At 37.5% G+C, this 25,630-nt stretch overlaps 1 protein-coding gene and 1 pseudogene across 7 annotated transcripts in view; both read right to left on the reverse strand.

The window, feature by feature from the left end:
- Positions 1 to 25,630, reverse strand: part of PCDH15 (protocadherin related 15) — a 1,046,857-nt gene that overhangs the window by 88,608 nt on the left and 932,619 nt on the right. The window lies entirely within an intron of this gene.
- On the reverse strand, positions 8,053 to 9,033 carry LOC113884155 (annotated as a pseudogene).

A 25,630-nucleotide genomic window follows, 5' to 3' on the forward strand; every position in this document is an offset into this window, starting at 1 on the left:
TCTATTTGGAAGGCTATTTAAGACTTCTGTAAAAACAACAGCAAAAAAGAGATGATAATTTTTTTTTAAGATTTTAAATAAGAAAGCTTAGTATTTGATTTTTTATAAGAATGTCAAAAAAGGACCACAGTCCAATAGAAATAATTCTTAATTTCAATAAGGACATTGATCCTTTAAGTATAAAGTAATTCAGAGATAGTCTAATGAGTAAATCACAACTCAATGTAGAAACAACTGTCTAAAAATGGTTTGTCATATCATGCAACACAGTATTACAGAATTTTCAGGGTTTATTATTATTATATCTAGAAATTGCCAAAATTTTCACCTAAGTTAAAGAGTGGTACCAAATAACACACAATAATATCTATTTGAAAAATTAAATAAAGAAACTGAAGATTAGCAAACTATTCCTTTTATATTTTTTTACAGTTATACACTGAAACATTCTGTATTACAGGAAGCATGAGAGTACAAAATAAGAATGTCTTTCATTTACATAATAATTGAAGCATTGTTTCAGTTTTAGTTCCATTCCCTTGTAAAATATTTTGGAAAATAAATATTATCTCAAAAATAACTTGTTCTTTTCCTCATCATTGGTAATATAATGTGATCATATATTCTTCAATGATGCTTTGAAATGAACTCTGAAATCATTTTTTCTAACTTCTCATTCACGTGAAAAAGAAAGAAATTGCAGTCTACTCAATAGACATAGTATCAAAAGAAAATACAGGCACAATTTGAGCCCTCTATTTAAGAGAGGAAACTAACTTTTAAAGTTGATTTTGGATAAAAAAAAATGTGGATTTTTACAGAAAACTAACATATTAAAATTTTAAGAAATTTGTACTTTTGTAAGAATTCTTATTTTTTAAATTTTATTTTATTTAACTTTGCAATATTGTATTGGTTTTGCCATATATCAAAATGAATCTGCCACAGGTATACATGTGTTCCCCCTCTTCATCTTGCAAATCCTAAATCCTTCAGTATTCAAAGGAAATTTAATGACATATGCATTACCTCAAGCTTTCTGGTTCTTCCTTAGTTACATTACATTCAATCAATTTAAACCAAATTTAGTATCTTCTCAGCTGTCACCCTCTAGTCCTTCCTCTGGCTACCATACTTGTTCCTCCTCTGTCTTCTCTTCGCATGGTAAGGGTATTAGCTCATATGGATTGACTGAGCTAAAAATCTCAGTAGGGTCTTCAGCTGTCTCACCTCATCCCTTTCCTTTCTACTCCCAGTCCATCATCAAGCCTAATAAGTTCTACTCTGAAATATTTCTCACTTCAGTGACTATCCATCAAGCTGACATTGCCCAATTTCAGGCTCTCCTGTTTCATTTTTAAATTCAACAATAGCTTAAAAATGAATGATAGCTCCTGCCTCCTAGAAGATGAAATTTAAGACAAGTCCATGAAATATTCCCAGTCTAATCCCAGTTTAACATTCCATTTTCTTGCTCTATATTTACTCTGTTTATATTTCTCCAAAACCAACCACATTACCTACTTTTTTTCCCTTCTGAACAATTTATGTTCTTTCATGATTTCAGTCGTTTGCACACATAGCTTCTTTTTTTTTTTTTCACACATAGCTTCTTATCACTTAAAATGACTCATGTCTGCTAGGCCATATTCACTCCTGAACTACACTGTTGCACATGTGTGTGGGCATGTACATACACACACATATTGAATATATGGTACTAAAACAGCTTGCTGCTGCTAAGTCACTTCAGTCGTGTCCGATTCTGTGCGACCCCATAGACGGCAGCCCACCAGGCTCCCCCGTCCCTGGGATTCTCCAGGCAAGAACACCGGAGTGGGTTGGCATTTCCTCCTCCAATGCATGAAAGTGAAAAGTAAAAGTGAAGTCGCTCAGTCGTGTCCGACCCTCAGCGATCCCATGGACTGCAGCCTACCAGGCTCCTCCATCCATGGGATTTTCCAGGCAAGAGTACTGGAGTGGGGTGCCATTGCCTTCTCGGCTAAAACAGCTTATAAGACTGCTTTTCTGAAGGGTATCCCCTAGGGAGTGCTGCATGTTTTCAGTAGTATATTTTATATATTTTTAGTACACTTTTTACCTTGGCATATTCTACTATTTAATTATGTCTTCATTACACATAAACTTTGTTTCCATTTATATCTTTTATTATGGAATAATGTCCAGTTAATGGTCTAATAGTATTTGGCTGAAATATGAATATAATATCAGAGATTAATATTTAGAAGTGATGGATATGCTTAGGTCTACCACTTAATGGCCATATGAATGCGGGCAAACAATTCTCTAGAGTTTAGTTCCTCATTATAAATGAGTAAAATAGGACATGCTGAATAGGTTGGCTGTGAATATTCACTGAGGTATAAAATGCAGTGCCTGGTATGAACAATCGAGTTTAGTTCGTTCTTGCCAACTTTGCTATGAATACTCTGGAGCTTTCTAGCTTATCTCTTCTATTTCTTATTACCTCTTGTACATTGACAAACACATTACTTTCTATCTTTTGTACTTGGCTGTATATTCACTGGGAGCAGGGCTATTTTCTAATTCATCTTTGTATTTCATAATCCCCATTGGCCAATGCCACTACTTTAAAAATTTAAATTTAAAATATATTTTTGCTCAATTCCTTTGAACATAATTTTTAAAGGTGTTTTTGTTCTCATCATTAGATTACTTAACACAGTATGTCCTTAATTTGTGAATTAATTTGGACCACTTGTTCCACAAAAAGATTTGAGTATCTTTTTGTTTAAACATCATGACATATATTTTTACAATATTAAGGTAGAATTAATGTTAAAAGTTACATAACAGCACTCTTCATTCATGCAAAAATGTTTAGCATATGAATAATGTATAAGAAGCCTACTTGTCCTTCAATTAACTCTAATATAAAGTCAGGGGATAGCCAAGCATTTGAAAATTAAATCAGAATGTTTAACTCTATTCATTCTATTTGGCAATGTTTTATTGCCTAATAAGAAATCAACAAGCACAAACTAAAAGCTTTACTACGAAAAGAAAAACCTTTATTGTCACTTTACAGGAAAAAACGTATGTCAAGGGAAAATAGAATTCAATTTATAAACCTTTTACCTTGGAAAATAAATTTAGAACTTTCAAAAATATATTGAATTTAAAGTGCTGTGATAAAACTAATGGACACCAAAAGAAAAGCTTTTGAATTGTTAAAGGGACACTAAAGTAAAGAAGAGTGTATTTACAGATTGCAATGGTGCTATTTGGACATGGCATGACAATGAAACCTGTCTCCTTGAATATATATGTTGAAATATTTTAACATGAAAGGCACATTCAACAAAAGACATTGGTCTCTGAAATGGTCTTCTTTTAATGTTTTTGGTAGTGTTTTAGAACTCTTTCTCTCCACACACACACACATATATACACAGGTACATATATATGTATATTTTTCTACTTTATAAAATGATGAATTTTATGTCCATATTCCCATCTAACAAGTTTGCTAAGAAAAAGACAAAAAAAAAAAAAAAAAAAGCTGTAAAACCAAACTAAAATTCCTATAAAATAGTCTTTGTTGAATGAAATTCTAAAGTGAATTGACCCCAAAATGATATGTTATAAAACATAGTGGCCAATGGTAAATTTTCATCTAGAGATTATACAGCAAAAGGTTAGTATTCCCAAAGCTTGTTTTCGGAACAGCTTTATTCTTTGAGAAACATGGATAGGATAGTGTAAATTTATCAACATAATTTTACAAAATTATTAAAGTATCTTTATTTTTACTTCCTTTATAAAATTTCCTGTCATTTCTGTCTAATTATTCTTAGTCTGTGTTATTTATAAATGTAAAATGTAATAAATGGCCAATAATAATTTATAATGTGCCTAATATATAAAATATTTTATTACTTCTTGCTTGTTAGAGAAATACCAGAAATGCAAATTAATAAAGGAATATTAAAAACTCTACAATGTCATCCATTCATTGTTATTATTAATATCTTTATATACGTCCTTCTGGGCTTCCCTGGTGTCTCAGAAGGTAAAGAATCCGCCTGCAATGTGGGAGACCTGGGTTCGATCCCTGAGAGGAAAATCCCCTTGGAGCAGGGCATAGCAACCCACTCCAGTGTTCTTGCCTGGAAAATCCCCAGGGACAGAGAAGTCTAGTGGGCTTCTAGACACAAGACAAAAAGTCTAGTCTTGTGTCCACGGGGTCACAAAGAGTCAGATGTGACTAAGCACAGCACATATGTCCTTATATATTTACAATATATATACAAAGTATATATATATATTTATACACACACACACATATATAGAATGTATATACACACACATATATTCATGTATGTAGACTGTACATACACTGTATATAGAACGTATATATACAATGTATATAGGATGTTTGTGTGTATATATATACATATATGCACATATATACAGAATGTATTATTACACACATATATACACTTTCTGTAACCAAGGGCATGCCATCTTTGTGACTTTATAGCCTAGTATTCTCAGTCATTAATCAGACATTCAGAATTTTCTTTATTTCAAACAAAAGAGAGTATATCCAGATAAGCATAACATTAAGAGTAGGATAAAAGTTATGATAATCAAGTAAAATTATTAACAAACAGAAAAAAATCTATAAATTGTTTTAAAACAATTTATCCGTTCTATATACAGTGTATGTTCAGTCTACATACATGTATATATGTGTGTGTATATACACCTCAGAGAGCATCAAAGTTAAAGTTTGAAAGACATTGAAAGTGAAAGTGTTATTCCCTTAGTCATGTTTGACTCTGTGAGCCCATGGACAGTAGCCCACAAGGCTCCTCTGTTCATGGAATTCTGCAGGCAACAATACTGGAGTGCATAACCATTCCCTTCTCCAGAGCATCTTCCCTCTGGAATTGAACTCAGGTTTCCTGCATTGCAGGCAGATTCTTACTGACTGAGCCACCAACAAAAACTAGATAGCATTTATTCATAATAAAATTGTTAGCTTTGTTTGTGTGGTCCTACGTTTGTTTTAGCCAAAAAATAGCACTGGCCAACCTGCCTTTAACCTAACTGCCTTTGACTAGCTTTTCACTTTCCACTTCCCTGCATTGGAGAAGGAAATGGCAACCCACTCCAGTGTTCTAGCCTGGAGAATCCCAGGGACGGGGGAGCCTGGTGGGCTGCCGTCTATGGGGTCGCACAGAGTTGGACACAACTGAAGTGACTTAGCAGCAGCAGCTTTCTCTAATCTAAATAGTTCTCTAGCCAATGAAGAACTGGCACTGGCAATGATTGAAGTCATTAAATGTAGGTTGACTCTCAGCACTGAAAAAGAGTAATGAATAGAAGATTATACTCAAGAAAGATCTAGGAAAACATGAAAAATAATCTGAAGGTTGTAACCAGTGTCCTTCTTTAGGCTAAGCACTTTATGAATAGAGTATCATTTAATTTTCTTAACTCTGGTGGCAGAAAGAAACAAATTCATTCTGTAAATGGCATTCCAAACCGTGGAGGACCCAGTTGTTGCTGTTTGGTCACTAAGTCCTGTTCAACTCTTTGTGACCCCACAAACTATAGCCCTCCAGGCTCCTCTGTTCATGGGATTTCCCAGGCAAGAAAAGTGGAGTGAGTTGCCATTTCCTTCTCCAAGGAATGTCCCTCACCCAAGGATCGAACCCATGTCTCCTGCATTGGCAGATGGATTATTTACCACTGAGCCATCAGGAAAGCCAGAGGACCTGCTAAATGACCTCAAATCAAACAGTTCATAAGCAAAGCCTTTCATCTTTCACTCTATGTCTCATGTAGGATTTGCCATCAGACTTGTACCTAGAGAAGTATGTGGTGAAGGTCATTTCTAGCTCCTTGCTTCAGAGACAGATAGCCCCTGTACTAAACCAATAAATTTCATTAAAAATTGCACTTAACAGTTTTCATTTTTTTTCCCTTCTGTGAAGATACTACCAAGGTTCAGTAGGAATTAGATTAAGACAAGTAGCTTCATCTCTACACCTCTTTTTCAGAACAAAGCAGAACACAAACACTGGCAGGAAATGGAGTTGTCTTTGCTCTTATCCTGGTCTTGCTGCTCCATTAAATGACATGTTGAAAGAGAATTCAATATTTTAATTGCATTTGGTGTTAATCAGACCCTTATAAATGCAGGTGAGATTACACATTTTTATTGTGTTCTTTTCCTTGTCTCATTAGTTATCCCTAATTTCCATGATTGTTAACATAACATTGATATGTTCAGGAGGTGCCAGAAAAGATTATGTGTCAAGCCAGAGAAATGACTGCTTCATTTTTCAACTTTTTAACAGAGAGTTCATTTTATAATATTGAAAGATAAATTTTTGCAGTTCAGACTTTTCTATTAATACTTTTTCTTTGAAAAATAGGTTTTTTTGACTATGTCTATCTCTAAGGGGGGAATTTAAGGGATTTCCTTAAGACTCTGAAATTGCTAGTCTTTTCAAGTTTGGGGCTTTTTTTAAGGTGACTTTAGTACCCTCTTACAGAAAAAGCCTATTTTAAAAATTTTACAGATTTCTTGATTATGCTTCTATTTTTTCTATGAGAACTTCAAGGCTTTTTTCCATTTCTCAGATGTATGTTAATTGCTGAAGATAAGCTCACCCAATTTTGTGGTTTGCTAAGGACAAGAACACAGAACAAAAAATCAATATGGCCTTTTGAAAAATATACTCTTTTTTAAAGAACAATATAGAATTTATTGAAGTTACTGTATTATAACAAAGTCAGATCACTCATTAATTTAAATAAAAATACATGATCCCCATCCTACAAAGAGATAATTCTAACTTGAAGGTGAATCTCAGCAACTGAACAGCAGTAGCAACAGCAGTCAATAAGTATCTCCTTGGAAACTATGTACCTAATATCATATTATACTAAAGATAAGGTTGCTGACCTCACAGAATATATGAGTCATTAGTAATCAGTCAATTGCCTAGTGATTGTCATAAAATATTGAGGAATACTGGAAACTAACAAATGTCTATGCACATTGTTTATCTTGCCCTTCTGAGAGACTTGGAGAACTAGATGAGATTAGTTGGGAAAAGGGGTCTCATTTTGCCCAGAAAATCTTCAGAATCCAACATAGTTCTGGGCTAATCAGAGACTAAAGACTCTGTATAAGAAGTAGGTTTGAAAGTCAGGCAGTCTTATTTTAAAATTAGCATATTTTAGTCAAAAGTATGCAATTCATGATTAGCAGTCGGTTAGGAATTCCTGTAATGTCCTCTGATGCCAAATGACCACTAACATCCTATTTACTACTATGATGATTCCTTAATAAGAGGTAGAAGGCATATAGACATTTGACGGCTATAAAATAAATTGTAATCCAATGCCTATGATCTCTAAAAGTAAATCTTTTCTTCTTAAATATAAGAACTCACTGAATCAAATGAATGCTAATTAAAACAAATGTGGTATACATAAAACTGAGGTAAGATACCTCTTACAAGGGCTCCCCTTGTGGCTCAGCTGGTAAATAATCCACCTGCAATGCAGGAGACCCCAGTTCGATTCTTGGGTTGGGAAGATCCCCTGGAGAAGGAAATGGCAACCCACTCCAGTATTCTTGCCTGGAAAATTCTATGGATAAAGGGGAATGGTGGGCTATAGTCCAAAGAGTCAGACATGACTGAGTGACTTCACTTTCACTTTCACCTGAAATTTACACAGTATCTTAGGTTCAATTAGGGAAAAAAAAAAAAAAAATTCAACTAGCAACAAACAAAATTTCTCTATGGGCTTCCTTTGTGGCTCAGCTGGTAAAGAATCTGCCTGCAATGTGGGAGACCTGGTTTGACCCCTGGGTTGGGAAGATCCCCTGGAGAAGGGAAAGGCTACCCACTCCAGTATTCTGGCCTGGAGAATTCCATGGCCTTCATAGTCCATGGAGTCGCAAAGAGTCAGACATGATTAAGCAATTTTCACTCATTTACTCAAGATACCTCTAATTACATAGGAAATTTATAAAAGGATTGATTATTTAAAGAGAAGACTCATTTTTCCAGTAGCGCCACTGAAGAATGACATCTTCCTGAACCTGGGCCATCTTCTCCAATGAATATTGGTTACAACCAACCAATTTCCATTATGGTTTGAAAGGCTGCTACAAACCACTGAAATTCCTCCTTGAATAGGGAGCAACTCCTATTATGCTATTAATAGATTACTTTGCCCTGGTGTCCTGTGGGTTTATTTCAATATGATCTCTGCAGATTCAAATTATAGCTCAGATTCACATTAGCTAACATTTCAGTAATCATATCAATTTCTTTTTCACCAACAGATTTCTTAATTTTATCAATATAGTTAGCTTCTTTGTGACTAAACACTTTGTCGGCTCTATTTTGCAAAACAATTTTTGTCTTTCTTCAGTACCAGCTGTGCCCCAGACCTTTAAGCCATTAGCTCTAACAGTTTGGCATGCTGTTATTCCAACTCCTCCACTAGCCCCATGAACCAGAACACTTTCTCTAGCTTGCACATGGGCACTGAGGAGCAGAGCTCAAAAAAGCAGCAAAATACGGGATACCAATGGCAGCTTCTTTTTTAAAACTCATTTTTCTGGCAGTTTGTAAACAGTGTAATCTCATACCAGAGCATAATCTGCAGAGTCCTCAGAGATCATGCTGGTAGTGAACATTCTGTCACCTTTCTAAGAGCAAATCAAACAAAGATCTTGGTGGTAAGGAACTAGAAATCAGTCTGGGATACCATCAGGTCTAACCCTGGCACATCTCCACCCCGTCTCGGTGGTAGAACCAGGAGGGACAAGTAAGGCGCCTGTGTCGGTAAGGGACACACGAAGTCCAACCAGGGAAGGAAAGCTTCAGTGGAAATTCTGTCTACACCCCCATCTAGAATTGGGGTGGGGAGGACGCTTCCGGTGGAAAGAAGCCATGGCTTTGGATGCCGCTTTTTCTCTCTCTTATATATGGGAGCTAGCAGTTCCAAAACCATTCCTTTAAAATGTACTTTAAAAAACAGCTGGGGCAAGTTTGATCCCCAGAGTTTAAAAAGGCATACCTGATCTTCTTCTGTGATACTGAATGACTACAGTATCCTTTGGAAGATGGGGAATGCTGGCCAGTTGAAGTCTCTCAATTACGATATTGTTTTACAACTAGATTGGTTCCATAGAAAACAAGAGAAATGGGTAGAAGTGATAAATATGTTGCTCTTTTTCTCTCTGCAAGACACATGCCAGGCTTGTGTCCTAAGGATGCAGATTTGGGTGTAAAATCTTCAGTTGCCTCCTGTTCTTTTACTTTGCCCCTGTATCAGGGGCTCTCAACTGAACAGGCTGAGAATCAGGGCACCCTTTCAGGAGGGGTTGCCTCAATCTCGGTAAAAATTCACACAGCACCAATTGTGGTCAATACTATTGAGAGGATCCAAAAAATACATAGAAGCCTTTACGGGACTAACTTTACCTTATGAGCTTACTTGGAGAGATACAATGTATGTCTTGGGACAGACACTGATTCCTGACTCAAAAACTTGAGTTTTGGGGGAGGCTACTGCCTTCAGAGATGAATGGTTTGAGTGTGAGACAAGGGGAAAGAGCGAACACGAAATAGCCCTTCTTCCTGCTGGGAGCCAAACGGTTCCCATAACAGAGCCACTTTGCTGGATGTACTCTTGCAGGACTCAAGTGAGCATGTGCTAAGACTTTATATTATATTAGGTTGGCTGACATAGAAGAGGGAGAGAAGGAAACTCCTGATAAACTCCTTGTATAGACTACAGGAGGCTCTCCACAAGTTTACTGACATTGATCTCAAAATTACAGAGGGAGAAGTGATCTTAAAAGATAGATTTCTCTCTTAGTCAACTCCAGATATCTGCCATAAGTTACAAAAGCAGGCGTATGGACCAAATCAGTCTTTAGATAATCTGTTGAAACTGGCTCAGATGGTATATTATGGTAGAGAATATGAGGAGGAAAATAATAGGAAAAAAGAGCCAGGAAAAAGACTGAAGCCCCAACAATGGCTGATAGACATGCTCTGAAACAGCCTGAGAAAAATGCCCAGAGGAACCCAGGTGAAAAGGGATGGATTTGTTATTTCTGTGGAAAGGAGGGGCATCTCAAGTGGGATTGCCCTCAGGCATCTAAGCGATCCCCAGCTCCAGGTCCAGTCTGCAAGGGATCTTACTGGAGAAGAGACTGTCCTCTGAGGTGTAGGTCCCAGGGGTCAGACTCTCAAGACAATCAGGACTGAAGGTGCCCAGGGGTCCCCACACAAGCTCCTGTCCTAATCACACCCGAGGAACCCCAGGTATTAATAACTGTGGAGGGCTAGTCAGTCAATTTCTTTTGAACACTGGGGCAAATTTCTCCCTGTTTGCTAAAGCCCCTGGTCTGCTTTCCTCCCTATCCACTATCATAATGGGACTGTCTGGATGAGCCAAAGATTATTATGTCAGTCATCATTTAAGCTACAACTGGGACTCTGTGCTGTTTTCTCATGAGTTTCTAATCGTGCCAGAGTCTCCCTCACCCCTTCTGGGGAGGGATATACTGAACAAGGTCCAGGCCTCTATTTTTATGAATACGGAACCCACTTTTTCATGGAACAAACTGTAAATCCTAGAATGTGGACTGATGAAAAACTTTGGGTCGAGCACAAAATGCTGTTCCTATCTTTATCAAGCTCAATGACCCTCACCTATTTTCACTTCAAAAGCAGTATCCACTAAAGCCAGAGGTTAATGAATGGGCAAAATCTTACTGTACTGACTTCTCATGATGTAAGTGAGATCTTAAACTCTATAAAGTTCAGAGCAACGATGTTCCACATTTAAAGCTACTGTACCTCGATGGGTGTCAAAAGCTCTAAGAATAGAATATCACTTACACTGTTCCTAGAGATCCCAATCTTCAGAAAAAGTTGTAAAGGCTGATGGCATTATTAAAAGACACCTGTGTAAGCTAACTCAGGAAATACAAGACAGCTGGTTTACATTCTACCCATAGCTTTAATGAGGGCTCAAACTGCCCCTAAGAAGAAGGGACTGTCTCTCTGACAGACTGTTTTTGTGCACAGATATTGTCATAGATCCTGAAGCCTTAAAATTAAGTATGTGACTCAGCTTTTAGCTTTTCAACGGACATTACCAGGAGATTAACTCCTGAACCAGCCTTTGAGTCAAACAAGCTGGTGTTTGAGCCAGGAAATGAGATGGGCCTGAGAATCTATGTGGGCTTACTTCTGCTGATTCCAAAAGTCCTGAGTCTGCCATTTGACCCTCAAGACAATGCCTTCCTGTCCTGGGCTTTTTCCTATGCTTCATTCCACAATTGGTCTAATTGCTAGGTCTAAGGAGCACTCCCCTCCTCATCAATTGAAAGCTTCCCATGGTAGGTTTCCCCACTTTAAGGAAAGGACTTTCTTCAACTCTGTGATGACATCTAACAATCCTAAGATGGACTGATGTAACTATGGACATAATGTGGCTTTTAATTTTGGTTTTAACTTGGTTTAATGACTATTTCTCCTTACATCTGTAACTGTTTAATGGGGTTTGTTCTAACCGTCTGAAAGCTTTAAGTTACAAATGGTTGTCCAGGCTCCTACGAGTGCCATAACCTCCTCTAACTATTACTTGGATCAAAGACCCTCTGAGGGTGAGGAGAATATGTTGTCTCAACAATTTAGGGACCACACCTCTCAACAGGAAGTAGTTATGGAGCAAAATCGACACCCCTTTCCCTTGGCAACACAATTCTCCTAAAAGAAAAGGAGGAAATGAGAGAGTCAATTCCTAGACAGTTTGATAAGAGTCCAGTATCCCCGAGGAGGAGAAGGGAATCTGGGGCTCTCGAAGCAGAGATATGGGTCTGGAATTCTCAAGGAGGAGGAAAGTACAAATATTTCTTTTTTCTCTAAATTCCTTAGTCTTAGTCACATAAAATGTGTTTTTTTTTTTTTCTTTAAGCCTGGAACTGATGATTACACAACAAACAACTCAGTTTAAACTCTGTACTAGGGATTATATAACAACAATATATTCTGCTTGAGGACAGTTTCTCCTTGCTGAAAGTGAAGTCACTCAGTCGTGTCCGACTCTTTGCGACACCACGGGCTGTAGCCTACCAGGCTCCTCCATCCATGGAATTTTCCAGGCGAGAGTACTAGAATGGGTTGCCATTTCCTTCTCCAGGATATCTTACTGACCCAGGGATTGAACCCAGGTCTCCTGCATTGCAGGCAGATGCTTTACCTTCTGAATCAGCAGGGAAGCCTGGTGAAAACCTTCTGGCTAATTCTGTTATCTTAAAATCTAAATTATGGGAGTGGGTTTTGTAAGATCTTTACAACCTTGAGACATCCTTTTGATTTATTGTAATAACTAATTAAAGTATATAACTCCCTTGCTAACACTAGCAAGGGGAGCATTCTCCATCCCCTTCTGATGTCTATATCAGAAGTTTTCTCTGTCCCATTTCTTACTTTAATAAAACTCTGCTACACAAAAGCTCTTGAGTGATCAAGCCTGGTCCCTGGTCCCAAAGGTAAATCTTCTTTGGAGATCATGAATCCAACATAGTTCACCAAGCTATCATCAGCAAAGCTTTTGCCTGTGCTCATGTGTTTTGCAAAGGCTTAGCTGTCTGTCTCTTTTCTTTTCTTTTTTTTTTTTTTAATTTAATTTTATTTTTAAACTTTACAATGTTGTATTAGTTTTGCCAAATATCAAAATGAATCCGCCACAGGTATACTTATGTTCCCCATCTTGAACCCTCCTCCCTCCTCCCTCCCCATACCCTCCCTCTGGGTCGTCCCAGTGCACCAGCCCCAAGCATCCAGTATCGTGCATCTAACCTGGACTGGTGACTCGTTTCATACATGATATTATGCATGTTTCACTGCTATTCTCCCAAATCTCCCCACCCTCTCCCTCTCCCACAGAGTCCATAGGACTGATCTATACATCAGTGTCTTTTTTGCTGTCTCGTACACAGGGTTATTGTTACCCTCTTTCTAAATTCCATATATATGTGTTAGTATAGTGTATTGGTGTTTTTCTTTCTGGCTTACTTCACTGTGTATAATAGGTTCCAGTTTCATCCATCTCATTAGAACTGATTCAAATGTATTCTTTTTAGTGGCTGAGTAATACTCTATTGTGTATATGTACCACTGCTTTCTTATCCATTCATCTGCTGATGGACATCTAGGTTGCTTCCATGTCCTGGCTATTATAAACAGTGCTGCGATGAACATTGGGGTACACGTGTCTCTTTCCCTTCTGGTTTCCTCAGTGTGTATGCCCAGCAGTGGGATTGTTGGATCATAAGGCAGTTCTATTTCCAGTTTTTTAAGGAATCTCCACACTGTTCTCCATAGTGGCTGTACTAGTTTGCATTCCCACCAACAGTGTAAGAGCGTTCCCTTTTCTCCACACCCTCTCCAGCATTTATTGCTTGTAGACTTATGGATCGCAGCCATTCTGACTGGCGTGAAATGGTACCTCATAGTGGTTTTGATTTGCATTTCTCTGATAATGAGTGATGTTGAGCATCTTTTCATGTGTTTGTTAGCCATCTGTATGTCTTCTTTGGAGAAATGTCTATTTAGTTCTTTGGCCCATTTTTTGATTGGGTCACTTATTTTTCTGGAGTTGAGCTGTAGGAGTTGCTTGTATATTTTTGAGATTAGTTGTTTCCCATTGCTTTATTTGCTATTATTTTCTCCCATTCTGAAGGCTGCCTTTTCACCTTGCTAATAGTTTCCTTTGTTGTGCAGAAGCTTTTAAGTTTAATTAGATCCCATTTGTTTATTTATGCTTTTATTTCCAATATTCTGGGAGGTGGGTCATAGAGGATCCTGCTGTGATGTATGTCAGAGAGTGTTTTGCCTATGTTCTCCTCTAGGAGTTTTATAGTTTCTGGTCTTACGTTGAGATCTTTAATCCATTTTGAGTTTATTTTTGTGTACGGTGTTAGAAAGTGTTCTAGTTTCATTCTTTTACAAGTGGTTGACCAGTTTTCCCAGAACCACTTGTTAAAGAGATTATCTTTAATTCATTGTATATTCTTGCCTCCTTTGTCAAAGATAAGGTGTCCATATATGCGTGGATTTGTCTCTGGGCTTTCTATTTTGTTCCATTGATCAATATTTCTGTCTTTGTGCCAGTACCATACTGTCTTGATAACTGTGGCTTTGTAATAGAGCCTGAAGTCAGGTAGGTTGATTCCTCCAGTTCCATTCTTCTTTCTCAAGATAGCTTTGGCTATTCGAAGTTTTTTGTATTTGCATACAAATTGTGAAATTATTCTTCTAGCTCTGTGAAGAATACCGTTGGTAGCTTGATAGGGATTGCATTGAATCTATAAATTGCTTTGGGTAGTATACTCATTTTCACTATATTGATTCTTCCAATCCATGAACATGGTATATTTCTCCATCTATTAGTGTCCTCTTTGATTTCTTTCACCAGCCCGTAAATATGATTACACAATTTTAAGGTCCAAATTTTATCTCTCTGTCTTATAGTTTTGAATTTTGAAACCAAGAACCGGATAATCTCATATTATTTTTCAAACCAACTTGCATTGTCTTCACTAATCCTATCTTTGAGACCCAACCTACCATGTTTGATTACTGGCATTCCTCAAAGCCACCGATAACATGGTGTCCCATCCTCCCAAAATAAGCTTTCCTGCTAAATATCATTAAAAAACCTACATGGCTTTGTTTCACTAAGAATTAAAGTTAGGTAATTCCTTATTATTAACTATAACTATCAGATCAGATCAGTCGCTCAGTCATGTCCGACTCTTTGCGACCCCATGAATCGCAGCACGCCAGGCCTCCCTGTCCATCACCAACTCCTGGAGTTCACTCAGACTCACGTCCATCGAGTCACTGATGCCATCCAGCCATCTCATCCTCTGTCGTCCCCTTCTCCTCCTGCCCCCAGTCCCTCCCAGCATCAGAGTCTTTTCCAATGAGTCAACTCTTCACATGAGGTGGCCAAAGTACTGGAGTTTCAGCTTTAGCATCATTCCTTCCAAAGAAATCCCAGGGCTGATCTCCTTCAGAATGGACTGGTTGGATCTCCTTGCAGTCCAAGGGACTCTCAAGAGTCTTCTCCAACACCACAGTTCAAAAGCATCAATTCTTCAGTGCTCAGCCTTCTTCACAGTGAGAAAAATATAAGCTCCTCCAGTTTGCCCAGAATTATTTTGTATCTTACAAGAAAAATAGCTTGAATTACCAGAAAGATGAATAACTTTCTCCTTTTTGCCTTTTATGAATTTAGAGCTTTTAAAACTTTATTTTTCAAATTATATCTCTAGATAGAATCAGAATTGAGATCAAGAAATAGAGCATTATCAGCCCCTCATCCCCCTACCTCCCAGCCAAAAAAAATAACTGTTCTGATTAATTTTTCTTATTTTTGGAGATTATATAAATGGACTTAAATAAATTGTGTGTGTGAGTGGGTGTTTTTTTTGTATGAATTCATTTGCTCACATGTATTAATGTATGTACTGTTGCTGGACACTGAAATATTTTGCAGATTTTTGATATTTAAAATAATTAACATATCTATAAATAGTGGATTTTTTTTTTTTTTACATATCTCTTATGAACATCTGTATACAGTTTTACTGGGCAAAACCTTAGGAGGTGAAATAATTAATAGAGGATATATTTATGTTCACACATAGTGAAGTGAAGTGAAGTTAAAGTCACTCAGTCTTGTTTGACTCTGACCCCATGGACTGTAGCATGTCAGGCTCCTCTATCCATGGAATTCTCCAGGCAAGAATACTGGAGTGGCCATTTACCTCTCCAGGTGGTCGTCCAAACCCAGGGTTTGAACCTGTGTCTCCTGTGGCTCCTGCATTGCAGGTGAATTCTTAACCATTTGAGCCACCAGGGTAGATGATGTCAAACCATTTTCCAAAATACTGTATTAACTTATATATCATCAGCAATATTTGAGAATTCTAGATGTTTTGAAATTTGGTTTTGTCTTTTTTATTTTAGCTATCCTGATGAGCAAGTGGTGATTTCATACTGTTTATTCTATAATTCCCTAGTGGTTAATAAAATCAGATGCCTCTTTATACACTTTTTGCTGATTTTTGTCTTTATGCAGTGTCTATTCCAGTCTGATTCCTATCTTTTTTGTCTTGAGCTCTTTGTTTTGCTTTCACTCATCCATTTGATATTGACTTGTAGCCGGAGATCCAACCAGTCCATTATGAAGGAGATCAGTCCTTGGATTTCTTTGGAAGGAATCATGCTAAAGCTGAAACTCCAGTACTTTGGCCACCTCCTGTGAAGAGTTAACTCATTGGAAAACTCTGATGCTGGGAGGGATTGGGGGCAGGAGAAGGGAACGACAGAGGATGAGATGGCTGGATGGCATCACTGACTCAATGGAAGTGAGTCTGAGTGAACTCCGGGAGTTGGTGATGGACAGGGAGGCCTGGCGTGCTGTGAGTCATGGGGTCGCAAAGAGTCAGACATGACTGAACTGAACTGAACTGAATTCTCAGATATACAGTGATTTATATACTAACCAATGTAAACTATATTCTCTTTATGTACATAGTCTTGCTCCAGGCCTGCTGGTTTGCATTAATGTAAATTCATCAGAATTATTAGGGAGAGTCATCCATTCTTTGTGACTTATTTGAAAATAAATTTTCTTCATAATATATTTTATGGAGATCTAGTACTTTACCCTTCTTATCGGCAGTACTAATAGGTAATTCAAAATTAAATTGTATTAGAGTGGTATGAATAAAAACATTTTTTAAAGCTAATTTTTTGCTAGGATTGGTGTTACAGGTCAGCGGTATCAGGTCAGTACAACACAAAATCAAATGGAGGTTTAAAAAATTTCAGGACAATATGACAAAAGTAACACTTATTTGTCTGAATTATCATTGAAATTATATTTTCAATGCAGTTCTCACTTTCAGGAGAATTCTGATTGAGTGTCAGTATTCCTACCAGGTGGTGGAAGATATGGTCCTTGAAACATAATATAGGAATGTATATATAACCATCACTGCTCAACAATATATAAAATTTGCTATGAGAAAATGCAAGCTTGATTCAAAAGATAATATTCTGCACCCATATCCTGGATTGTTAGACATTTAATCATCTGAAATACATTTCTAATGTCACTAAAGTGTGATCAGACTTTAAAATAGATGGGCCATCAACTAATTTAGGAAAGGCAAATGGCCTGGCAATTCACCAAACACACTATTTTTCTTCATATACATGCCTTTTACAACACATAAAAAGACCTCAAACATTTTATTTTAAGTAAATTTCAAATTATGAGAGCTATTTTACTCTACTTTTAAGGACTCAAACTTTTCTCATTCTTAAAACATTTATAACCTGAAAAAAAAAAATGCTCCCATTCCTATTTTAAGCAATAAAAAGTCAATTCTTAATTAAGCTAAATTTAAACCAACAAGTGTAAATTGAATTATTATTATGTGAATAAGATGATTTTAGATCTCTCTTCTGGACAATAAAAAGACTTATTTTTTTGAAGAGAAGGGAAAAAGGAAGAGAGTAAAATTTATATATAGTTTTTAATACAGAATTATTTTATCTGGACAATCCATTTGTGGCTACAAAGATCAATGTGGCCTGTTCATTTATATTACTAGCAGCAACACTATAATTTTGTACTTGTTCAGACCAAAGGGCACAAATGTTATACATCAGAAACTGGTGATAGTATTTCATTCATATCTTTCAACTTGTACAGGGGGGAAAAGCAGGTTTCCAATGTATAGACTCTTAGAAACAGAGTAGTTAGTTTGGATGTACCCCACAGAATTCCAATATAGACATAAGATCTCTTCTAATTATACATAAGATACAATAATATAAAAACAGTTACAGGGAGAGATGACCAAAAATAAAAGTGAAATAGCTCAAGAAAATCACAGAAAACATTAGCATGCCACATATGTAAAATGTTTATATTCTAAAATTGCTAATGATAAACCCCAGCATTTGACTTTGAGACTGTAGCTGATAAATCAACAGGAAAACATTGTTAACTGCGGTGTAATCCATTACCATGTAACAAAAATACACCAGTTAGGAAAAAATAGAAAAAAATACTTGTCTTGATATTTGGTTTCTCCAGAGCAGTTAAATCAATGAAAAACTATGACAGACACATAATGTTGATACAGATATCACTAAATCTAAGCTCCAATTTTGGCAAGAAGGGGAATTACCAGGGAAATGGTATGTTATGTCACTCTCAGGACTGTAATCAAGCCCAAGAGAGTTTAATTAAAACATATCTTTCCTATCTGAAAATAAATAATGCATTCAAGTATTACACAGAAAGCCTTAATTAAACATGTTAAAAAGCATATATACATGTAAAAATAAATACAATTTCAAACAACAATTTAAGACATTAAGCACAAGGTTCCTATAATGTCATTAAGTTTATGAGAAAGCATGATACCTACTTAGATAAAATTTGAATTCTAGGAGAGAAAACAAGCACATAGATATAGGATAACAATATAATGTCTAAATTATATAAACATATAATTATGTATATTAATATATATAGAAATTCAGCTATAGGGTTATATACCAAGAAGGCAATGAGCTTTCAGGCACCTATGTGCCTTTGCTCAAGGGTCAAACCATAGAAGGTTAGAAGGTATGGTAATCATGAAGGAAACCAGTGGTTAGTAAGATCTCCTGAGAAATACCACTCTCTTGAAACAATGAATAGTGTTTGTATAATGCTGGGTTTTCCAGTGCTGGCAAACGGGAATCCAAATTCTATTTCATGGGACCTTAATTTGGACTGGTACTTGTTTACATCTCTATTATAGAGAGCAACTAGGGATAAAATTGTCATAAAATATTCGATCAGCTTCACAATCTATAAATGTTTCTTTGGGTTTCAGAATTAAGTAATCTAGACTATTTGACCTTTAAAATGTAATTCTCAAATATAACAATTCTCTTAAGATACTTGGCTATTTTTTTCCCCCCTGTGCCATTGTTTTCCTAAGGTAAATAACATACAAAGCATCGAAATCAGTTAAACACGTTTAAGGGCACCTAGTACTAAAGGCGATGGCACCCCACGCCAGTACTCTTGCCTGGAAAATCCCATGGATGGAGGAGCCTGGTGGACTGCAGTCCATGGGGTCGCGAAGAGTCGGACATGACTGGGCGACTTCACTTTTCACTTTCATGCATTGGAGAAGGAAATGGCAATCCAGTCCAATGTTCTTGCCTGGAGAATCCCAGGGACAGGGGATTGCCGTCTATGGGGTCGCACAGAGTCGGACACAACTGAAGTGACTTAGCAGCAGCAGCAGCAGCAGCAGTACTAAAGAAGAATTTGCATAAGAGAAGACAACCATGGCCCTAAGTGATAAAGTGCAATGTTCTATAGTGTTAAGGGCAGACGCGGGACTGAATCCAAGTGATCTGAGTCCAGTTCAAGTACTTCTACCCAGAAAATGGCAAAGTACTATCTCTAGGCCAGACTAGCTTCACTAGCTGCACATGTTGGGCAGGTTACATATTATGTCTGTGGCTCCATAGTCTTATCTGTGAATTGAAAAGAATAATAGTAGCTACCTCATGAGATTTCTGAGGGGAATACCTGAGTTAATTTCTGACAACTGTCTAGAGTGCTTAGCATAGGGTAAGCATGGGGTAATGGTTTATTGTTAGTACCATTTTTGACATAAGCCAGTAAAATATGCTACACAGGGGTAATACACATGAAACCCTCATGGGTGTGCTGGAATTGTTTTCTGTCATATCCCGATAAGCAGGCAGAGGCCTAGGGACCAAGATCCCTCAGAGACCCTTATTTTGTCTAGAAGCAGATTATATTGCTCTCTGCATTGCTGATCTTGCATATGTCTATACCTTTTGCCATTAAGGAAATCTGCATTCTCTAATCATGGCTGTGGGCTTCCCTGGTGGCTCAGTGGTAAAGAATCTGCCTACCAATGCAGGAGAGATGGGGGTTCAATCCCTGGGTTGTGAAGATGCCCTGGAGAAGGAACTGGTGGATCAGAATTTTGGGGTCCCTTTTTAAATATCAGATCAGATCAGATCAGATCAGTCGCTCAGTTGTATTCGACTCTTTGCCACCCCATGAATCGCAGCACGCCAGGCCTCCCTGTCCATCATCAACTCCTGAAGTTCACTCAGACTCATGTCCATTGAGTCACTGATGCCATCCAGCCATCTCAACCTCTGTTGTCCCCTTCTCCTCCTGCCCCCAATCCCTTCCAGCATCAGAGTCTTTTCCAATGAGTCAACTCTTCGCATGAGGTGGCCAAAGTACTGGAGGTTCAGCTTTAGCATCATTCCTTCCAAAGAAATCCCAGGGCTGATCTCCTTCAGAATGGACTGGTTGGATCTCCTTACAGTCCAAGGGACTCTCAAGAGTCTTCTCCAACACCACAGTTCAAAAGCATCAATTCTTCAGCGCTCAGCTTTCTTCACAGTCCAACTCTCTCATCCATACATGACCACAGGAAAAGCCATAGCCTTGACTAGATGGACCTTTGTTGGCAAAGTAATGTCTCTGCTTTTCAATATGCTATCTAGGTTGGTCATAACTTTCCTTCCAAGGAGTAAGCGTCTTTCAATTTCATGGCTGCAATCACCATCTGCAGTGATTTGGGAGCCCAAAACAATAAAGTCTGACACTGTTTCCACTGTTTCCCCATCTATTTCCCATGAAGTGATGGGACCAGATGCCATGATCTTCGTTTTCTGAATGTTGAGCTTTAAGACAACTTTTTCACTGTCCACTTTCACTTTCATCAAGAGGCTTTTGAGTTCCTCTTCACTTTCTGCCATAAGGGTGGTGTCATCTGGATATCTGAGGTTATTGATATTTATCCTGGCAATCTTGATTCCAGCTTGTGTTTCTTCCAGTCCAGCGTTTCTTCCAGTCCAGCGTTTCTCATGATGTACTCTGCATGTAAGTTAAATAAACAGGGTGACAATATACAGCCTTGACAAACTCCTTTTCCTATTTGGAACCAGTCTGTTGTTCCATGTCCAGTTTTAACTGTTGCTTCCTGACCTACATACAAAAGAGGCAGATCAGGTGGTCTGGTATTCCCATCTCTTTCAGAACTTTTCCACAGTTTATTGTGATCCACACAGTCAAAGGCTTTGGCATAGTCAATAAAGCAGAAATAGATGTTTTTCTGGAACTCTCTTGCTTTTTCCATGATCCAGCAGATGTTGGCAATTTGATCTCTGGTTCCTCTGCCTTTTCTAAAACTAGCTTGAACATCAGGAAGTTCATGGTTCACATATTGCTGAAGCCTGGCTTGGAGAATTTTGAGCATTACTTTACTAGCATGTGAGATGAGTGCAATTGTGCGGTAGTTTGAGCATTCTAAGATAGATTCTGACACGATCTCTTTGAAGACTGAGAAAGGATGGTAAAGACCCACAGTGAGCATCCTGCCAAACGGCTGTAGCTGATACTGATGATCACTGATGATGTGTGAGGAATGAAATATTTTTAAAAACCACAGTTTATAGCCAAGAAAAATGAATATACTAACACATATTTTTTTATAAATTTATATTTGAGATTTACATTTAGATCAACATAAGAGGAATGGATAGCAATGAAGGGTAGTAGCTTTGAAAATAAAAGCTTTCATATTCTATTACTATTGGTGATGCACCCTGCCCCAGCTTTAAGATTTTCTTTTACTGTGATAAAATATACATCACATAAAATTCATGATTTTAAGCATTTTTTAGTGTAAAATTCAATAACATTAAGTACTTTTACGTTGTTCTGCTACCGTCACCACTACTCATGTCTAGAACTTTTTCATCATCCTGAATTGAATCTCTGTAATCACTAAACAATAAGTCTCTAGTATCCCCTTCTCATAAATCCTGGAAACCACCACTCTATTTTCCTTTTTTATGAACTCCAGGAGCCTGCTGCTGCTGCTGCTGCTAAGTCGCTTCAGTTGTGTCCAACTCCGTACAACCCCAGAGATGGCAGCCCACCAGGCTCCCCTGTCCCTGGGATTCTCCAAGCAAGAACACTGGAGTGGGTTGCCATTTCCTTCTCCAATGCATGAAAGTGAAAAGTGAAAACGAAGTTGCTCAGTCGTGTCCGACTCCTAGTGATCCCATGGACTGCAGCCTACCAGGCTCCTCCGTCCATGGGATTTGCCAGACAAGAGTACTGGAGTGGGTTGCCATTGCCTTCTCCTCCAGGAGCCTAATACAAGTGAAATTATATAGTATCTTTTCTTCTGTTTTGGGCTTATTTCACTTAACATCTTTAAGATGTAGCATATGCTATAATTCCTTCTTTTTTAAGCCAGATAATTTTCCAACATACCACATTTTGTTTATACACTTAACCATTAATGGGTATATAGATTGTTTCCACCTTTAAGCTATTGTGAATAATGCTGCTATGAACACTGATGTACAAATTCCTGTTTGAGTTGCTGCTTTCAATTTTCTTGGGTATGTGGGGTGATACATTTAATGCACATTAATTCTTATATTAAAGACTGAAGACCCATGGGCAGAGGAGTGTGATGGATTACAGTCCATGGGATTGCAAAAGTCGAACATGACTGAGACACTAACACTTTAACTCCCACAGTGGATACTGAATTTGCTTTCAGTGATTATTCCTTCTTTCCTTATTTGGGATATGACAGTTTATTTTGCATCTAAAACACTTAGCAAATATGTGAAGTTGGAATGGTTTTGAACTGTCAGAGGATTTCAAATTCTGGTCTTTTTTCAGTCTGGTGCTTCTGGCTTAATGTTAAAATCATTAAGAGAGGATATTGTACCATGTTGCATGTTCATATATTCAATACGCTTTGCAAAATCAGAGTTTTTATAGTACTCCATTTAAAGTTGTGGTGCTATTTTTAATACAATTGTTAAAACTCACCAATGTAAATATCAGGAACTTTGTTTCTTATATTCTTTATATCAGAGTCATTCCCTGTATACTGATTTATGCAAATATATCACTGACATTGTCTCCGATGTGTACTGCAAGTTTGTAGAAATGCAAAATGTTTTCAAGAACTGATAGAAAGACATCAGAAAACAGTCTACAAAAGGATTCAATAAAACCAATTTGTGTTAAAAAAATTAAAAAAAATAAAGACTGAAGAGAAGAAATACAATTTTATTTCCTTCTCCTTCTCCATCTCTTTGCAATTAAAATTGGTGTGATCAATGAAAATTAATTCGGTAGAATCAGTTGTGATAGAGATACCATCATTAAACTATAGTAAATGTAGCAGATAGTCCATAATTGATTCTTTTGCTCTGTTTCCTTTGACATAATCCAAGAGTTACTTTAACATGTTGTGAACATTTGAATTATTGAGCCAGAATCCAAATGTCTACATGTGTCCATAAATAAGAGACTTAATAATTACTTGTTTTTTTGTTCCGGTTTATTAAAATGTTAACTTTATAAGGGCAGAGGGACAGTCTGTTTTTCTTGCCTCTGTATTTCCAGCACACACCAGGTACATGATGTATATTTTCTAAAAAGAACTTTAAATAATTTGTCTGTAAGCAAATAAGATATGCCATTTCAGAGCACACATATATCTACATATACAACTTTCTTTCTTATATCACTTATATTTGATAATTAATTTCAATAATGTTCTGTGTTGCCTTTCTCTTAACATATTTTTAGTAATGCTTTTAATCCTTTGTCCATATTTGAAATTAGTAAGTATAGCTTTAGACTTGATATTTCAGTCATATTTTTTTAGTCAATCCATAATATGGTTCCTCTTTCTCTTCCTGTACATAATACAATTTTTAAAATTTATTATTTATCTTTATCCATTTAATGAGCAACTAAAACAAATTAAGTTGCATGTATGGTACATAAATCTAACATTATCAAATATTAGACAATAAGTGGTAAAAAGTATTTTTCACAATCATAGGCTACTTCCCTATATTTTTAAATCATCTTTCTGCCAAGATCAGGGCTTGGCTGGCCCTGATCCAGGGTTATTTCTAGTAAAATTTTTCTGCTGCTCTAAGTATGAATTGAAAACTGCTCAACTTACTTTCATTCCAATTAAATTTGGAAAGGAGAAACTTCCAGTGTTCAAGGCTAAAGGCAGCATCTGCAAATGTTTCACCACTGAAGATTTATTACCTTCATCACTTCCTAAGGTCCTGTCCTCCTAACACTGTTCCACTAACACACCCTGTACTTTGTTTCTTCTGTGTTTGGCTTTGTGTTTCTTCGGCTTAAACTATCCTACTCATTTGTTTCACTTTGAGAAAGTCCAATGACTCTGTATTTGTGTGTGTTCAGTCATGTCCAACTCTGTGTGACCCAATAGACTCTAGCCCACCAGGCTCCTCTGTCAATGGGATTTTCCAGGCAAAAATACTGGAATGGTTCATCATTTCCTTCTCTAAAATGTACCCTTGTCCCTAGCCTGAATAATCCACTGATCAATTGAAAAAAGGAATGTCCTACAGAATTCTTGGTAGTCCTAAAGAAACAATCAATCACATCCCTGTTTACATCATTAAAGATGTCCATGAGTTCTCTCTATTTCTTCTCTCATGACCCAGATATTTATTCCTATGTAACTCTTCACACACCCTAATGTGACTCAATTTCTCATTTCACCTTTGCCACCACCAACATTTTACCAGGATTCCACGGAACGATTGTCCGTCATCATCAATATTTTCTAAGTATTCAACTTCCTTCTCCATATTACTATTACTTTTTGATTCCTGCCACCCTGTCCATCTCCTCTACATAAGATACTGCTTTCCAAGACTGTCTCAAAAAGGAACTCCCATTCTGGACATAACACAATGCCTAGAGGTAGATAAGTGGCAGGTAGCCTTCTGTCTCTGAATCATTGCTTTTAGAACTTTATTTCATCTCCTTTGTCAATCTTCTGAAGTAAATGCCATCATCAGATAATATCAGCCACTTGATTATCTTATTGCTGACATTTACAGGTCTTGAATAATCCCCTTTATTAATGGACTATTTTAGCATTTGGCTAATTTTTACTCCACTACTATATACTTCCCCATGCCCGAGGCCAGGGGCGGCTGCTGGGAGGAGCAACCCCACATCCAAGGAGCCATGGATGTGTGGGCACAGCAGGGCCTAGAGGAGCTATTCCATGTTCAAGGTCAGGAGGGGCGGCGGTGAAGAGATACCCCTCATCCAAGGTAAGGAGCAGTGGCTGCACTTTGCTGGAGCAGCCGTGAAGTGATATCCCATGTCAAGGTAAGACAAACCCAAGTAAGATGGTAGGTGTTGCAAGAGGGCATCAGAGGGCAGACACACTGAAACCATACTCACAGAAAACTAGTCAATCTAATCACACTAGGACCACAGCCTTGTCTAACTCAATGAAAGTAAGCCACACCCGTGGGGCCACCCAAGACAGGCGGGTCATGGTGGAGAGGGCTAACAGAATGTGGTCCACTGGAGAAGGGAATGGCAAACCACTTCAGGATTCTTGCCT

The sequence above is a fragment of the Bos indicus x Bos taurus genome, chromosome 26, assembly GCF_003369695.1.
Source record: "Bos indicus x Bos taurus breed Angus x Brahman F1 hybrid chromosome 26, Bos_hybrid_MaternalHap_v2.0, whole genome shotgun sequence".
NCBI lineage: Eukaryota > Metazoa > Chordata > Mammalia > Artiodactyla > Bovidae > Bos > Bos indicus x Bos taurus.